Raw genomic sequence first — 15,356 nt, forward strand, 5'->3', positions numbered from 1 at the left:
AACGGAAGGGTTTTCTTTAATCTTTAAAACTTTTAGATTCTGTGATCCTACCCTTAGGGACTGGGAGACAGTTATGAACTGCACGAAGATGTAGGTCAGCCAATTGATGTGGTGCAGAACGTCATCAGTTTTACTGCACAAAAACTTGGTGATCCTCTCAAAGGCCGACACAAATGTGGAATGTCGATCAGTGGTTAAAAATGACCTCTGAGCATATATACATTTATGGTGTTTTTTACTTATTTATGCCCAATTGAAATGGATTAAAAGGCAGCATCACCTCCCCATAATTTCATTTGTTACTTTTATTGTCATCAGTACACATTGGCAGTGCGTGACATCTTACACTCCCTAACCCTAACCTGTGCAGAGTGGGTACCGGTGCACAACGCATCTTCATTCCTTTTTCTCATCCTCTTTCCTTCCCTCCCCTCCCTCTCCCTCCATCTCTTCGTCCCCTTCCCAATTGAGAAAGCTCTATCTCCATACTTCCTGTCATCTTTTATTTCGCTCTTGATTTATCATCTGGGTTTCTCACATAAGAGAAACTAGGTGCTATTTAAACTCAAGGGTCTGAACTATTTCACTTAACATCATGGTCACAAGGGGCATCCATCTTCCTACAAACGACTCAAGCTTATCATTCTTTAGGGCACAGTAGTGTTCCATTGTGTGTTAATGCCACATTGCCTTTATCCATTCCCATCTTATTTGTATAATTGTATAGTACATACATAAATATATACATATACATGTAATATCTGGAAGAAAAACATTTCAAAATACTTACCTACCCTACAAGGTCATATTAAGAATAATGTGCATTTTTCCTGTCTTTGTTTTATCTGCACTTACTTATTTTTCTACAGATAAGTTTACAACAAAAATATAAATAAATCTTCTTTTTATTTTTTTCTTTTTTTTTTTTTTTTTTTTTTCAGACTTGGGACCTTACACTTGAGAGGTAGACGGCAGCATCACTAAGCTGAATCCCTGGCCCTTACAACAATATAAATAACTACCATTTATTAAGACTTACATTATACCAAACACTATATCAAGGAATTTGTATATTTCCTTAGGAAATCCTTCTAACAATTCAAGGTAGAAGCAGGTATTACAGATTCAGTATCTTTCCCTGAAAAGCCAAAATCTAAAATACTCCAAGATCTGAAGCTTTTTGAGCCTTGACACGGAATTCGAAAAGTTTTGGATTTTGAGAGTAGAGATGCTTAACTGATAAATTACATGAAAGTATCCCCAAATCTGAAATCTTTAACACTTCTTGGTCCCAAGCATTTTGGATAAAGGATACTCAACCTTTATTGTTATTGCAGGCATGATAGTTTTCGTTGAAAGTGACAGAATACTCAACTCAAATGAGCATGGAAAAACCACAGTTGGCTTCCTGGACAGGCTCAAAAGTTGCACACTATACTGTCATTTCTCTTGGCTCTACCTCTCCTGCAGCAGCTCCATTATAGACAACCAGTCTCATTTGGGAGTGAGATAGCTTTGAAGTGGCTGCTCTTACATCCGTATAGCTTCAAGACCATAGCTCAAGAGGTGGTTCAAGACTGGCTCCAGTAAAAGCCTGGAGATTCAATTTATTGGACTGGCTTGGTTCACATGACCCCTCTGGACCAATCACTGTGGCCAGGTGATGGAATGCCCATGATTGGCTTAACCCTGGTCACATGCCCTACTCAGGAAGCCTGGGAATGAAATCATGGTTCAAAGGAGGAAATAACTAATTCATCCAACAGGGGAACAAAATCAGAGTAATGGGTAATGGGTTGGGGACAAAACAAAACCATCATCACAATTATCATTTGCAGCTTATTGTTAATGGAACTGGGGTCAGAGATTGGAAATGGTTTGCTCAAAGTGTAGTAGCCAGAACCTGAGCCTGCACTAACACCAAAAGCCATGAACTTATTTACTACACGATAGCGTTTCCCATGATTATTTTCATTCATCTTGGGACAAAATCGAAGCATACACCCCTGGTAGTGGTTTTGTGGAGTCTGGCAGCTTATGCTGCATTGACTGGGGCACAGGGCATGCCCGAGACATGCACACCCAGGGCCTCCAGCCTTGTGGGGGCGGCTGCACAGGTACCACAAGGCCTGGATTATCCGGCATCCAGACAAGCTGCCAAGAGCAACTCTGAGCCCAGCAAATGGCTGGGTGGAAAGAGAGCACACTCCAACACAGTTGGGATAATAATATTTATTCGTGGCATCTCATAGTGCATAGCTATTGATTCAACTTCTGGGGAAGCAGGTACAGCCGTTGCCCCGAATTAACAATGAGGGAACGGAAACACACAGAAGTGAAGTTCCTTGGCCAAGGTCATACAGCCACCTCAGTGAGGCTGGGCTTAGGTGGAGCAAACTCTTAATCACCACTCTCTAATGCTTGTATCAGGAACTCTTCTCTGCAGCCAAGAGTGACTTTTCATGGTGCCTGGAGAGATCAGAACTGCAGAAAGTGACAGAACTGCAGAAAGAAAGCAAGGGCTAAGGATTTAGCTCGGTGGCACTGCACCTGCCTTGCAAGTGCAAGGTCCTGAGTTTGATCCCTGGTACACAAAAACAAAAAAGAAAAGAAAGTGAAAGTACCGAGCTGTGTTTTCCTGGGTGTTTGCCAGGGAGGATGATGCAATCTGAGTAAGATAGTGTGCAGCCTGGAAGCCTGTAAAATATTCCTCCTGTTGTGATTTCAGCCTTAATCTTGAGTTTACAATTATTTTATATGGTATAGAATGCCATCACTGGTGAAAATAAATCCAACCCCTAAGTAGACACTTGGGCTTAAAAGGATGTTCAATTAGGAAAATATTCATGATATACTATTAATTTTTTAAATGCAAACTATAGAAATATATATATTATATATAATGATCCAAATGTTTTTTTGAAAAGGCTACTCTTATATACAGAAAATCAAAAGAATAAACAAAAAGACTAACTCTGAGAGTTATGGTTATTTCTGTTCTCATTTTTGAGACTTTCCAAAATCTCTATAATGAATTATATTCATAACTTAAAAGTCATTAATTTTTTTTACAGAACTCTCTGAGTCTGAGGCATGAGACTTCCATAAGGACCTCAAGCTTTGTTTTCTTTTTACCTTTTCTTCCACGTTCCTTTATTTTCTTAGTCAACAAACACCCACTCATTTCTGCAGTTCTGCGCCATCAATTACAGTGGACCGGCTACAGATTTCTTTGTGGAGCTCCTTGTGCTGTGGGTGGACAGAAAGACAGACAGACAGACAATGCTAAACCACAACTTTACACTCAGACATGAGGGGCCCCATTAGATCTGAGCCCCATGAGGTCAGGACCCAGCTGAGTGATCTCTGTATCGCAGTACCCGGGATGGGGTCTGGAACAGACACAGGCACTCCAGAAACACTTAGAAATCTGAGAGATATGAGTTCAAATCTCACTGAGTCCTAGTTTCTTCTTCAAAACATGAGGTAAATGCCTTCCACGTGGGGTTGTCTAAACCCTCAACTAGCCTGGGCAATGTAGCAACTTCGTGAGATCCTGTCTCAAAATAAATTTTTTAAAGGCTGGGGAAATATATAATTCAGTGCAAAGGCCCTAAACACAATCCCCAGTACTAAAAAAAAAAAGTACATAAATTGCAAAAGAAAAAACAAATAGTATTTGGGGTACTGTGGTTGAATTTTTGTCTGTTCTACCAAATTCCTGCATTGAAACCCAAGCTCCATCGTGGTATGAAGAAATCAGGTCTTTGTGAGGCAATGAGGAATGGGATTTACAGCCTTCCAAAAAAGTTGGAGGGAGCCTGTCTGTCCCTTTCAACCTCCACCATGGAAGGACACGTCTAGACAGCCCGTCTTTGGAGTAGTCACCAGACACCAGATCTGCTGATGCCCTGATCTTGGACTCCCCAGGCTCTGGAAATGCGAACAATACATTTGGTGGTTTATAAATTTCTCAGTCTAAGGTATTGTGGTACAGGAGCTCACGTGAACTATGACACAGTGGCACCAGGGTATCTCAGAGTGTTGTGTGTGTTAAATGGACTCAGCAGATTAGAATCTTTCACAGATGTAATATGGATGAAGCTAAACAAAAACACTATAGCCTGCATTTAAATTAGAAATGTCAATGTGAACACATGATTTCTAAAAATGGATATTTATTTTTCAGGAATTTTAGGTTTACAGGACAATTAAGCAGATGGTGGGGTTTCCACATACCCTTTTACCTCCCCTCCCCATTTTCCTCTTGGTTAATATCTTGCATTGATGGGTTACATTTTTTATAACAAACATATGAGCTGATATGGATCCATCATTATTATTATTACTAACTAAAATTCAAATCTACCTTAGGGTTCACTCTTAGCATTGTATGTTCTGTGGGCTTTGTCAAGTGTGTAATGACATATATCCACCATTATCTGCTAGCTCTCCCTTACTCAAAACCCTCCTGGCTGTCTGAATCCCAGATAGTATTGAACCCCATATACATTACTTTTTTCCTATGTATACACACTTATGAGAAAGTTTAATTTATAAATGAGGCACAGTGAGGGATTAACACTATAACTAATAATAAAATAGGATAATTTGTAACAATAGACATAAAAGTTAAATGAATGCAGTCTCTCAAAATATCTTTCTTTAAAAAAGATTCAGTTTATTGTTTTATGAGTACGTCTTTGCAGTACACAATGATTTGTGGAGAGTTGGTACAGAACGCATCTTGATTCTGTTTATGTCCCCTTCCTACCCCCTTGCCTCCACCTTCCCTCTTCATGTTGTATTGCACTCACCCTTCCCGCAGTGACCTGGGGTGACACAAGGCCTGTACAATGAGATGTGAAGTGATTGACAGGCATTATGATACACAGCTGCTTAACACAAGCACCACAACACTGCCATAGTCACCCTGATAACCAGGGTTGCCGCTAAGCGTCTAACGGGTGGGTAGCATCCTCAGTACGGATACGCTAGTCAAAAGGGCAACTCGTGTTCCAGGTGGGACAAAGTGAGACACGCCAAGATTTTATCCCGCTACTCAAACTGGAGTGTGAGTTAAACCTTATGAATTGCTTATGTGGGGACTTTTCCTTTTAATGTTTTTGGACCAGAGTTGACCATGAAGTAATGAAAACTGGGAAAAACAAAGCTATGGATCAAGGAGGGCTACTGTCGTATCACACAGAATATTTTCACTGGTCTCAAAAGCCCCTGGGCTCCACACAACAGGTGAAATAAACCATCCCTCCTCCCAACATTGGACAACCTCTGACCTTGCTGCTGTCTTCAGAGTTTTGCCTTTTCTAGAACTTGAAGCCTACACGCATGCTTCTTTCACCTAGCAATACGCAGTTACGATCATTTCTCTTTGTTCCCTCTTTTTTTTTTTTTAACTGGATGCAGAGATTAACAGGTTTCATTTTGGCAGATCCACACGTGCACATAAAATACTTGATCACTTTTACCCCATCACACCCTTGCTCTAGTTTCCTGCTTTGGGGGGGCTTTCAATATGTATTATATTTTGTTCATGTCCATTCCCTTTACTACTCACCCTTATACCCACCTCCCCCCAGATTCCCTTCCTCTTATATAATGATAGTCTTCCTTCTGCTATCTTGTCATCTTTTTTAGATTCCACATATTAGAGAAAACATGCAGTAATTCTGGCTTATTTCAGTCAACATGATGATCTCCAGGTCCATACATTTTCTTGCCAATGACAGAATTTTGTTCTTCCTCGAGGCTCAATAATACTCCGTTGTGTGTATTGCTACCTTTTCTTCATCCTTTCATCTTTTGATGGGCACCTAGGCTGGTTCCATACCTTGGCTACTGTGGACTGTGCAGCTAAATTTCATTTTATAACTGAATAATATTCCATTGTATGGATGTACCACAGTTGATCATCCAATCACCTATCCAAGGAAACTAGGTTGCTTCCAAACCTTGGCCGTCATGATTTATGATGTAGTTCATCTGTTAAAAAAAAAAAAAAAAGGTATTTCCTAGCTCTGTCTACTGAAAAGACCCAGAGACAATGACCAGTCCAATAGCAACAAGAATTGCTTAAACCTTGATTGTGGTCTCTAAATACTACCCAAAAAGAAATTGTGATTTCAGGTCTGGGGCAGAAAATACACGATTGTCTGGAGCACTTTGCAATTCCAGGAAGCAAAGACGCCATCAGAGCCTATGGAGCTCAAAGGCCTCAGGACCCACCCAAAGAGGTCCCATCTGGCAGAAGTGTGGCATTTGAACATCTATCAGGATCATGGGAGATTGCAATACATCAAATCCCTACGTTCATAAGAACACTTAAAAATTATCTTTGAGGATGCCAGGAAACCAACACATTATTTGAGTTGTTATAGAATCGAATCTTTGACCAACTTAGTGCATGTATTGAATGAGATCATCGTATACCTCAAAGTGTGTAAATAGTGAATAAGGAAATGCTGCCCTTTTTCAAGTATTCCAGCTAATAAATGCAGAAGGAGGACAGAATTAGAATAATATCATTTTGTAATCCCTAATGAAATAATGAATCTAAGCAATGAACATAGGCAACCTCTCACTGATGGGCTCCTGACAGAAGGACACCCCACCTCCTGTGAAGTATTGTTGCCAAAAATTGAACCCGAATCTGATCAAGCCTGTAGATCTAATTGCAGGAAATACAGAGGACAGAGGAAGGTGTTAAAGGACCCCACAGGAATACAAGCAAAAAGCCAGGTTGGGGGAAATACTACAGGACAAATAACCAGGTTTCTGCAACAAATAAAAGTCAAGGGCAGAGGAAAGGCAGAAAGAGACAGACAGAGAGACACAGAAGTGAGCAAATGTAGCTTTAAAAAGAGACTTGAGGAATATAAGGACATCTGCAAAAGCTGTAAAAACAATTATGAGACAATCAGAGAAATTTAAACATTGACTGATAGGTCTGATGATAATTTCTCCAGGTGTGATAATGGTATTGTGGCTTTTCTTAAAGATTCTCTTATCTTTTAGAACTAAAACCAAAGTAGTTATGATTAAGATGTTACAGTGTCTTGGACTTTTTTATTTGCTTTAAAATAACCCTCCAGACCCTGGGGGTGTAGCTAAGTGGTACAGTACCTAGTTTGATCCCCAGCATCATTAAAAAAAAAAAAATCACTGGGGCAGGAGTGGGACGTAGGTGAAACAGGATTGCACGTGAGTCTTAACTGTTGAATCTGGGTGATTGACACATTATTCTAGTTGCGTACATTTCAAGTTTTCCATAATGAAAAAGAAGTTCACCAAAAATAAAAATTGTGGAAATCTCCTGTGGCAAAACAAAGGCAGAACCAGCTCGGGATCTCTCGCACCTCTGGTGTTTGTTTGATGTCATCTCTTGGTGTGAAATGGCCTGTGTGGCAGCTGTAAACCCCTCCACGTGGGTAGGCTTCTCTCTGGGACATGCGCAGTGCTGGGACGCTTGCAATTGGCAAGAGTCAAGTTGATGCGTGCCGCCCTGCAGTGAGGAAGAGCCTGGGCTCTCAGGGACTGGCTTCAGAGTCCAGATCTGTCCCTCAGTACCTCTGTGACCTCGGGCACATTCTCAATACATGTGCCGGACCTCTCTGTGCCTCGGTTTCCCCAGCTGTAGATTAGGAACAAGCAGAATACCTTCCTCGGCAGGCTGCTGTGTGGATACAGAGTGGGGACACTAAGCTCAGTGCAGGCTGCAGGGGCCCCCAGAATGTGATGGCTTTTTCCGTGGCTGTAGTTACTGTTCGCAAAGACGGAAGGCTTCCAGGAGGAGGCAGCATTTTCACTGACACAGAAGATGAAAGAAGAAGGGAGTGGAGAAAGCCTTCCAGGCAAAGGGAGCCACCCATTCCAAGCTTGAGAAGCTGAAATAAAGCCAGTAGGCTTGGCAAGGCGTGCAGAGAGCAGAGGGAAGGGAGGCAGAGACAAGGTCAGGGGAGAGACTGTGGGGAGGGTTCTGGACTTCGAGGCTTTTGCTACATCTGGAAGCCCAAACTGCCAAGTTCTTCCAGGGAAAGAAACTGCCGGGCAGAGTATGTGGGCTGGAGCGAAGGTAGGGGAGGGCTGGGATGCGGAGATGGAATTTTCTGGCTTTTTTGCACCCTGGGAACAGTTGTAGGGATGTCTGGATCCAGCAGAGCTCAGTACCACGCCAGGCACACCCTCCTTCCGAGGCTGCCCAGCACCCACAGGTGGCAGTGTGAGGGCAGCGGCTCTGCCACTCCGCGACCCTGGGCAAGGCCCTTCCCCACCAAGCCTCAGTCTCCCTGTCTGTGCAGTGGACCTCAAAAGCAGCTACCCTTCAGGCTCACTGAGAGATTTGGTGCCAGGACTGTTGTCAGAGGCTTCACGTCCTCAGTAAAGGTCCCTGGTTGTGACTGTCCTGTGACCGTTGCCAGTACTGTTGTCTGCAGGCTGTCACAGCTCCTGGGCACTGCTGTGCTGTTGGTTGCTGGACTGTTTCTGGGGCAGACATGGCCCGCCAAGCCCAGAGCCGGGATGCTGTACTTTGTTTGCATACACGTGCATCTTGCATTCGCAGGAGCCCCTCCTTCCACGGAGGGTCCAGCGGGGTTGCTCGGGGGACACATTCCAGAAAGAATAACTCTGTGTAACATGAAACCCTGAATCTGGAAACACAAGCTCTATGGGAAATTGGAGGATAAGTCTGCCCTGCGGACCGCCCAGCCTTACTCCATACAAAAGGGATATTGAAACCCAAGGGCCTCGATGTCACTTGGCCTCCTGCCTATGGTCTCGCCCCTCACCACAGCCAGAGAGATCTTCCTAAAAAACAAACTCGACCATGGCACTGCTCTGTTGAAACCCTCCATGGCCGCCCAGTGCCGTCAGGTGCAAGTCCACACTCCTGACCATGACCTGACCTGTGGGAAGGCTTCTGCTCAAACCTGCAGCTGAATCTGAGCCCTACTTACCAGACAGCCACCCAAGTTTCTAACAAATCAAGTTCTTTCCTACCTCAGGATCTTCACACAGCCAATGAATACCAACGCCACCCCTCTAAAAGGCCAGTGACAATTCTCCCAGATTCAAAAGATCACAGACCTTGCTGAACTCCCAATAATAATGGAAAGCAATGCAATCATCCCTACTTTACAGTTCAACAAACCAGGGCTCCTGCAACTCAACCTCAAGCCGGACCAACCAAATTTGGACATTTCAGAGTATCCAAGAGGAAGCATTGGCCACACCTCCAGAACAAGAGCAAAGGAGAGGTGGCCCAGATAAGAGGGCTGAATTGAGGACAAAAATGAGGCACAGAGCTGACAGCAGCCGAGTCCTGGATCCATGAACCCACTCAGCCACTAAGAAACTTAGAGTCTAAGGCAGGACACTGGACCTCTCTGAGCCAAAGTTTCCTCATCTGCTGAGTGGGGCTAAATAGGAATTCCTGGGGCCAGGAATTTAGCTCAGTGGTTCCACCACCTGCTTCGCAAGTACAAGGACCTGAGTTCGAACCCTGATACCAAAATAAATAAATAAATAAAAATAAAATAAAATAAATAGGAATTCCTGCCTCTCCGGCACATGGTGAGTACTCAGGAATGATAGTTGGCATGAGGGACACTTCCTGAATGGCGCCAGGACACCCCTGGTAATACACTTGGGGAGGCTGCACCAACCAGACCAGACCAGACCAAACTTGCTTCAGCCAACGTTCGGCAGCCAGGGCCTGGGAACCATGCCTGCCCTGTTTCTGTTTGGGGTTTTGTGTTTCCCAGCGTTTCCTTTGGAAAAAGTCCAGCTTCCTCCCTGGAAGGAGGCAGAAGGGGACTGTTCACGCCTGGGCCTGGATGCCCAGGGGAGCCATGTGGGGAGGTGACAAGAGCCTGGGTTTGGAATTAGGCCAACTGGGTTTGAATCCAGGATCTGACCCTTAGCATGCTGTGTGACCTCCAGCAAGTGACTTGACCTCTCTGGGGTGCTTGTTTCCTCATTTGTTACAGATCCCACTTCAGAGGCTACTAGATAGCGATGGTAGGGTGTGATGAGGGAAGATTCTAGATGGGCTTCTCCAGCAATTCCTTTTTGGGGACAGATTAATGATGGGGGGCTCAGATTTATAGCAGGAGTCGCCAGCACCTGTACCTCCTGGAAGGACACAGGAATAGAGCGGGTGTCCTGCCTGGGGGAGGGTGGGATGGGTGAAAGGAGGGGGGAATTTGGCCTCAGATTTCAGCACCCTACTGGAATGAGGGTCCAAATCACAGCCCTGATGATTCAGGAGAAAAATTCCACTCTTCACACAAAATTTCATGAGTAAAGTATGGGAAGGAGTATATGTTACATGATTTAATGTATCAAAATTCAAACAGGCAAAACCCACGTGCAGTGGCAGAAGTCAAGACAGTGGTTACATGGAGGAGACAGTGAGCAGCACCTGGAAGGAGGTGGATCCTGGGTATCTCTTTAATTTAGAGGGCTGGTAGTGTGGGCATATCCTGGTTATAAGTTTATGCTTTGTGCATTTTTCTATGCACATATTCTACTTCAATATCAATGCTAAAATTACTTTAAGACAAATAAATGAAATAGTAGGACCGGGAGGAGAGAGAGAGCAAGCGTGGGCCCAAGTGAACAGACCTGTAGGCTGCTTCCTGACCCTGAACCACCACTGGGGATCCGAGAGCCACACAGGTGCTCTTAGCCCCTGACACCCTGGACTCACCCTCATCCTTAGGTGGCAGGGGTAGAGGGGCTTCCGCAGCCACCTGGAAGGAAGCCATGCTTCCTGACTGCTCTGCCTTACTAGGGGAGGGCGGACAGCTGCACATCTGCAGAGCTCACATTTGGGAGAAAGAGGCACACTTTGCCACTTAAATGATAATGCGACCCAAAAAAACCCTCACCCTTATTTATTACTCATTTGACTTTGCCAAGCATATCCAGAGGACGGTAATCAGAAGGCAAGCTTCCTTCTATTTCCAGAAAAGCCATCATGGAATCTAGATTTCACCAAGCCCGCCTCCCAGCCCTCAGAACCATCCCGCAAACCTGACTGGCAGTGTCCCCAGGGCTCAGCCCCAGGTGTCTGAAAGCTAGTGGTTGGCAGTGGGACTGTCCCAGCCCCCTACCTCTCTGCCTGATCTGGAGGTCTTGGTTTTATTTTTATTTCCACTGTCATCTTTTCTGAGGGCCAACAGAAGACACACACACCTCCTACATCAAGCGGCTCTAACCGAAACAAATGCACATCAGATGCATTTATTTGCACAGAAACTCATAAAAACTTTACTAGACACCAAATAATTACAGGAAGAGGTGACTCCCCAACTCCGCAGGCTGAAGAGTTTTGAAGTAGATTTAAGATAAAGATCAAATGGGACAGGCACTGGTCCCCTCTCACACCCCACCCCCTCTCCAACCATGGGTCCTTAGGAAGGAAACCAATGAACTCTCCAGTTTTGTGTATTTGTGTCCAATTCATATAAAATGTGTTTCTGTGAGTTATTCTTAGAGTCCTAATGGGGCTTTTATGGCCCCACACACAGTCCTCAACCCTCCCTTTGTTTTGGCTCAGATTCACAGTCAGGGAAGCCCCTGGTTCTAGATGGGCTAGAAATAACCTAGCCCATCTACTTGGCAAGAAATCCAAAGGTTCTTGGGGAAAGTGTCTGTTAAAAATAAATGTAACACTGGCCTGGGGATTTAGCTCAGTGGTTCCTGCGCCTGCCTTGCAAGTGCAAGGGCCCAAGTTTGAACCCCGGTACCAAAAAATAAAATAAATGTAAGTAACACCTGGAGAGTCTCACATCACGATTTGCATGTGATAAGCTGAATTCCCTAATTCTGCTGCCTTTCAAGGGTCTGACTGCAAATGGCTACTCTAGGACCCAGGTTCTGGGCAGGGCGCTGAAGGCTGAGCAGTCTGTGCTGGCACTGTTGGGGGTCTCCATGGCCTGCCTCTGAGCTTCACCGCCCTGAAGAAAGGGACATGGCTGAGCTCAAGACAAGTCTGTTTCTCCCAGGACCTAGCTGGAAGAAAGAGGCAGCTGCGAGCCTCCACATCCTACAGCAGGCCCCCCATCCAAGTATTCACCACATAGCTCTAGAGACCTGCCACATTCAGGCACCAACGCAATCTCTTCCATCTCGTCCTCTCCCCGACCCTGTGGGACAGATGGCCAGCCAGGCACCCATTTCATGGACAACGACATGGAGGTGCAGAGCTGCAGAGCTTTTTGGAAGTCCCAAAGCCACATGCTGAGCTAGATCTGGGGAAGTCCCTGAGATCTGCTTTTGATCCCCCTCCGACCCACTGCCTGGCCAGCGGGAGACTTCAGCCCTGTCCCACCCAGCCAGGCACTGTCCCTTTCTCAGCACTGGTCCTGTGGCAGATAGCAGCCCTTGAACCTGAAGAAGCACACTCTCCTGACACCTGCACTGAATCCCACAACCCAGACTTTGTGCTGAAAAGTCTTGGGTCTGTGGCCAGAGAGGTGCCTGCTGGGAGCTCACAGGGACTTGGCTGAGGCTTGCTTATACTCCACACATTGGACACAGGCACACACTAGCTCTCAGCCTCAGAGCCCACACTGACTCACCAGCAAATCCTTGTCACTCTGCCACCTCTCTCCCATCAGCCTACAAAACCCCAGAGGCAAGAGCAAGAACCAGCTCCCACACAATCAGAAAATGCCCAGCTGGGACCCTTCCCCAGTTACTCCTCACTGTGGATCTCCACCTGGGCTCTGGGGGCTCCCCATCACACGGGAAAACCACAGACACCCTCGGCTGCAGAAGTGACCTGTTGCTTTATAATTTGTCTGACCCCTGGACCCACACGTCCTGGGTCAAATGCAGCCAGGATCCATGGAGGGACTAGCAGTTGCTGCTAGCACTCCACTGCACCACGCCACACCTTGCCATCCTTCTGGAGTCTTTGTGGCTGTCCCCAGTACCCCAGCCCTGGGGCTGAGCCCCTGGAATAGTGGCTCCTAACCTGGCAGGGGATTTGAGGCAGCTCTGGTCCAGTGTGGTCTCCTCTGGAAGGTCTGAGGCTGGCCAGCGGCCATGGCCCCAGAAAGCTGCATGGCCCTTGTTCTCCCGCAGAGCAGAACAGCTGAGGCTCAAAGCTCCTGGTCCTACATCCTTCCCCGGGGCATCCAGTGCCCAGAACACTCTGCCCTTCACCCTAACAGCTCCTCAAACCTGCCCCAATCTGCATCTCCAGCCAAAGTTATGAACTAGGAGGGTATCCTCTGCTCTGGCCCTGCTCAGACAAGAAAAACTGTCTGGAGAGGGTCGGGGGTCGGCGGGGCTCCATGGGGAAGGAGGGCCCTGGCGCTAAGCTCTGAGGAGGGCATGGGAGACACGAGGCCCTAAGAAGAGCAAGGGGACACAGGGTAAGGCTCAGTGGAGTCGTGTTGCTCGCAGGACTCGGAAGACCCTAGAACCCTGTGCCAAAGTTTTCTTTCTCTTCTTGCTTCTTCCAAGCGGACTTAGCCTTTCCTCACCTGGAGATATTCCGGACCTGTTTCTGCCGCGGCCGCGGCCGAGCCAGAGTATCCCCGTCGGAAGGCTCGGGCGCAGCAGCCACCGGCATCGTGGCTCCCCAGCATTCTCAGCTCAGGTCTGGCCTGAGGAAGCCTGGGCACCTGTCCTCCCGTTCAGTCGCTTATTCTTCGACAGCGCCAGCAGTGAGGAGGTGCAGGATCTTTGATGGTGCCCCCAAAAGACCTCTGCATGGCTGTGTGCGAAGGACCCGGGACGCCAAGTCCGCTCGCTCTCTGGCTCGCTCACTCCCTCGCAGAACGGGGGACCCGAGCAGCAGGAACAAAGGGCTAGGAAGAGGGCCCGCGGCGAGTGGGGAGGAGGTGGGGAGTGATGGGGAGGCCTGCAGAGGAGACCGTGGCTGTGGCCCGAACATCCTCACCCGGTCCAGAGAAGGCCACCCGGCTCCACTGTTCCAGGGGCACCGCAACCCAGTCGCGGGGCCCGATGCTCCATTAGGCCGTCTCAAAGCAACCCTGTGGCTTGGACAGGAGCGCGGAGAAAGACACCAAGAATCTATGCACCCCAGGACACACCAGCGGGCGGCACGGAGCTGGGGCTGCCAGTGCGTTCTCCTGCGCCCAGACAGCCTGCAGGCGTCCCGGGTACACGCCGCTGGACACAATCCACGGCCCCGACTCGGGCCGGTACCCCAGTCCGAGGGTCAGAGGATCCTTGGGGGCCTGACCAAAGGGGCCTCCATTTAGCCTAGGGAGAAGAGGAAGAAAGGGTATGGAGAAGAAGGGGCCAGGCACGGGGAGGGTAGGGAGTGGGAGACAGGAGGAGCAGGATGGAACACTGCACCGGGGCCCGAGACTGGAGAGGATTTCCCTTAGGTCCTGAAGGAGAGGGCGAGGGTCTGTGCCTGGAACGACTCTCTCCTACAGGCGGTCGCCCAGCAGCGGCTGCAGGGACGCACCGCGGCCAGCAGAGGGCAGGAACCGCCCGGTCCACCCCGCGCTGGGTCGAGGTTCAGCGCCTCCCGACGCAGCGTGCAGGGGCCTTTCAAGCCTGGCTCCTTTCCGCAGCCGGGCGCCCCAGTCCGAATGCCCGCAGAAAACGGCCCAGGCCTTACCTCGAGGCTCAAGACCTGGGGTTTCCCAGGCTAGGCAAAAACAGGGTGGGTAGGGCTTGGGAAGAAAACTCCACATCCACTCACCCATCCTGGGCAATACAGGCACACAAAGGCACTGAACAATACAAGAAACACACACGCACACGCACAATGGGAGCCGCAAAATCATCCAGAAGCTGAGACAAGCAGACACACAAAGGTGACATGGAGACACACATACACAGAAAAATCTCCTGACACAATATAGGAGCTGAAATGCACACGAAGACACAGGCATTCGCCTAGAGTGACACAGACACAGGGACACATACAAAGATGTATGTACTAAATTACCTAAGACAGAGGCATGGAAAGATCTGCATGCACATGCAGAGGGATGCAGGGAAATCAGATACAGATTCCCAAATTCACACCCTCGGATCTCGGAAAGTCGCAGGGACATAAAAAATATTGTGTGTGCATAGAGACAAGGATGCACGCGTTCTCCTGGGCCCCGGAGGCGGGGGCGCCGACACGCACAGACACACAGAGATACCCACCGACACCCTCGCAGGTACTAGGGTAGGGCGGGAGCCTCTAATCCTCCACAAAGCTGGGCCCCTCCGCGGGGCCCCAAAACACAGGGGGCCACTTCTGACCAAGCCTCCCGCAGGCTCCAAATCCGATCCGCCCTCTAGCCTCCGGCGGGGTCAGGGGACCCGCCCCCATGCCCTCCGCCCTCGCCCCG

The 15,356-nt window shown here is 47.8% G+C and overlaps 1 long non-coding RNA gene across 1 annotated transcript in view; it reads right to left on the reverse strand.

The window, feature by feature from the left end:
• Window positions 1-2,243: 2,243 nt before the first annotated feature.
• Window positions 2,244-15,356, reverse strand: part of LOC117284349 — a 14,021-nt gene continuing 908 nt past the window's right edge. The window contains exons 2-3 of the long non-coding RNA XR_004515420.1: window positions 3,136-3,249; window positions 2,244-2,502 (exon numbers count right to left, since the gene is read on the reverse strand). This is a non-coding gene — a long non-coding RNA (uncharacterized LOC117284349). The remainder of the gene's footprint in view (window positions 2,503-3,135; window positions 3,250-15,356) is intronic.

Source organism: Fukomys damarensis, unplaced genomic scaffold (genome assembly GCF_012274545.1).
Source record: "Fukomys damarensis isolate Sample0158 unplaced genomic scaffold, DMR_v1.0_HiC HiC_scaffold_36, whole genome shotgun sequence".
NCBI lineage: Eukaryota > Metazoa > Chordata > Mammalia > Rodentia > Bathyergidae > Fukomys > Fukomys damarensis.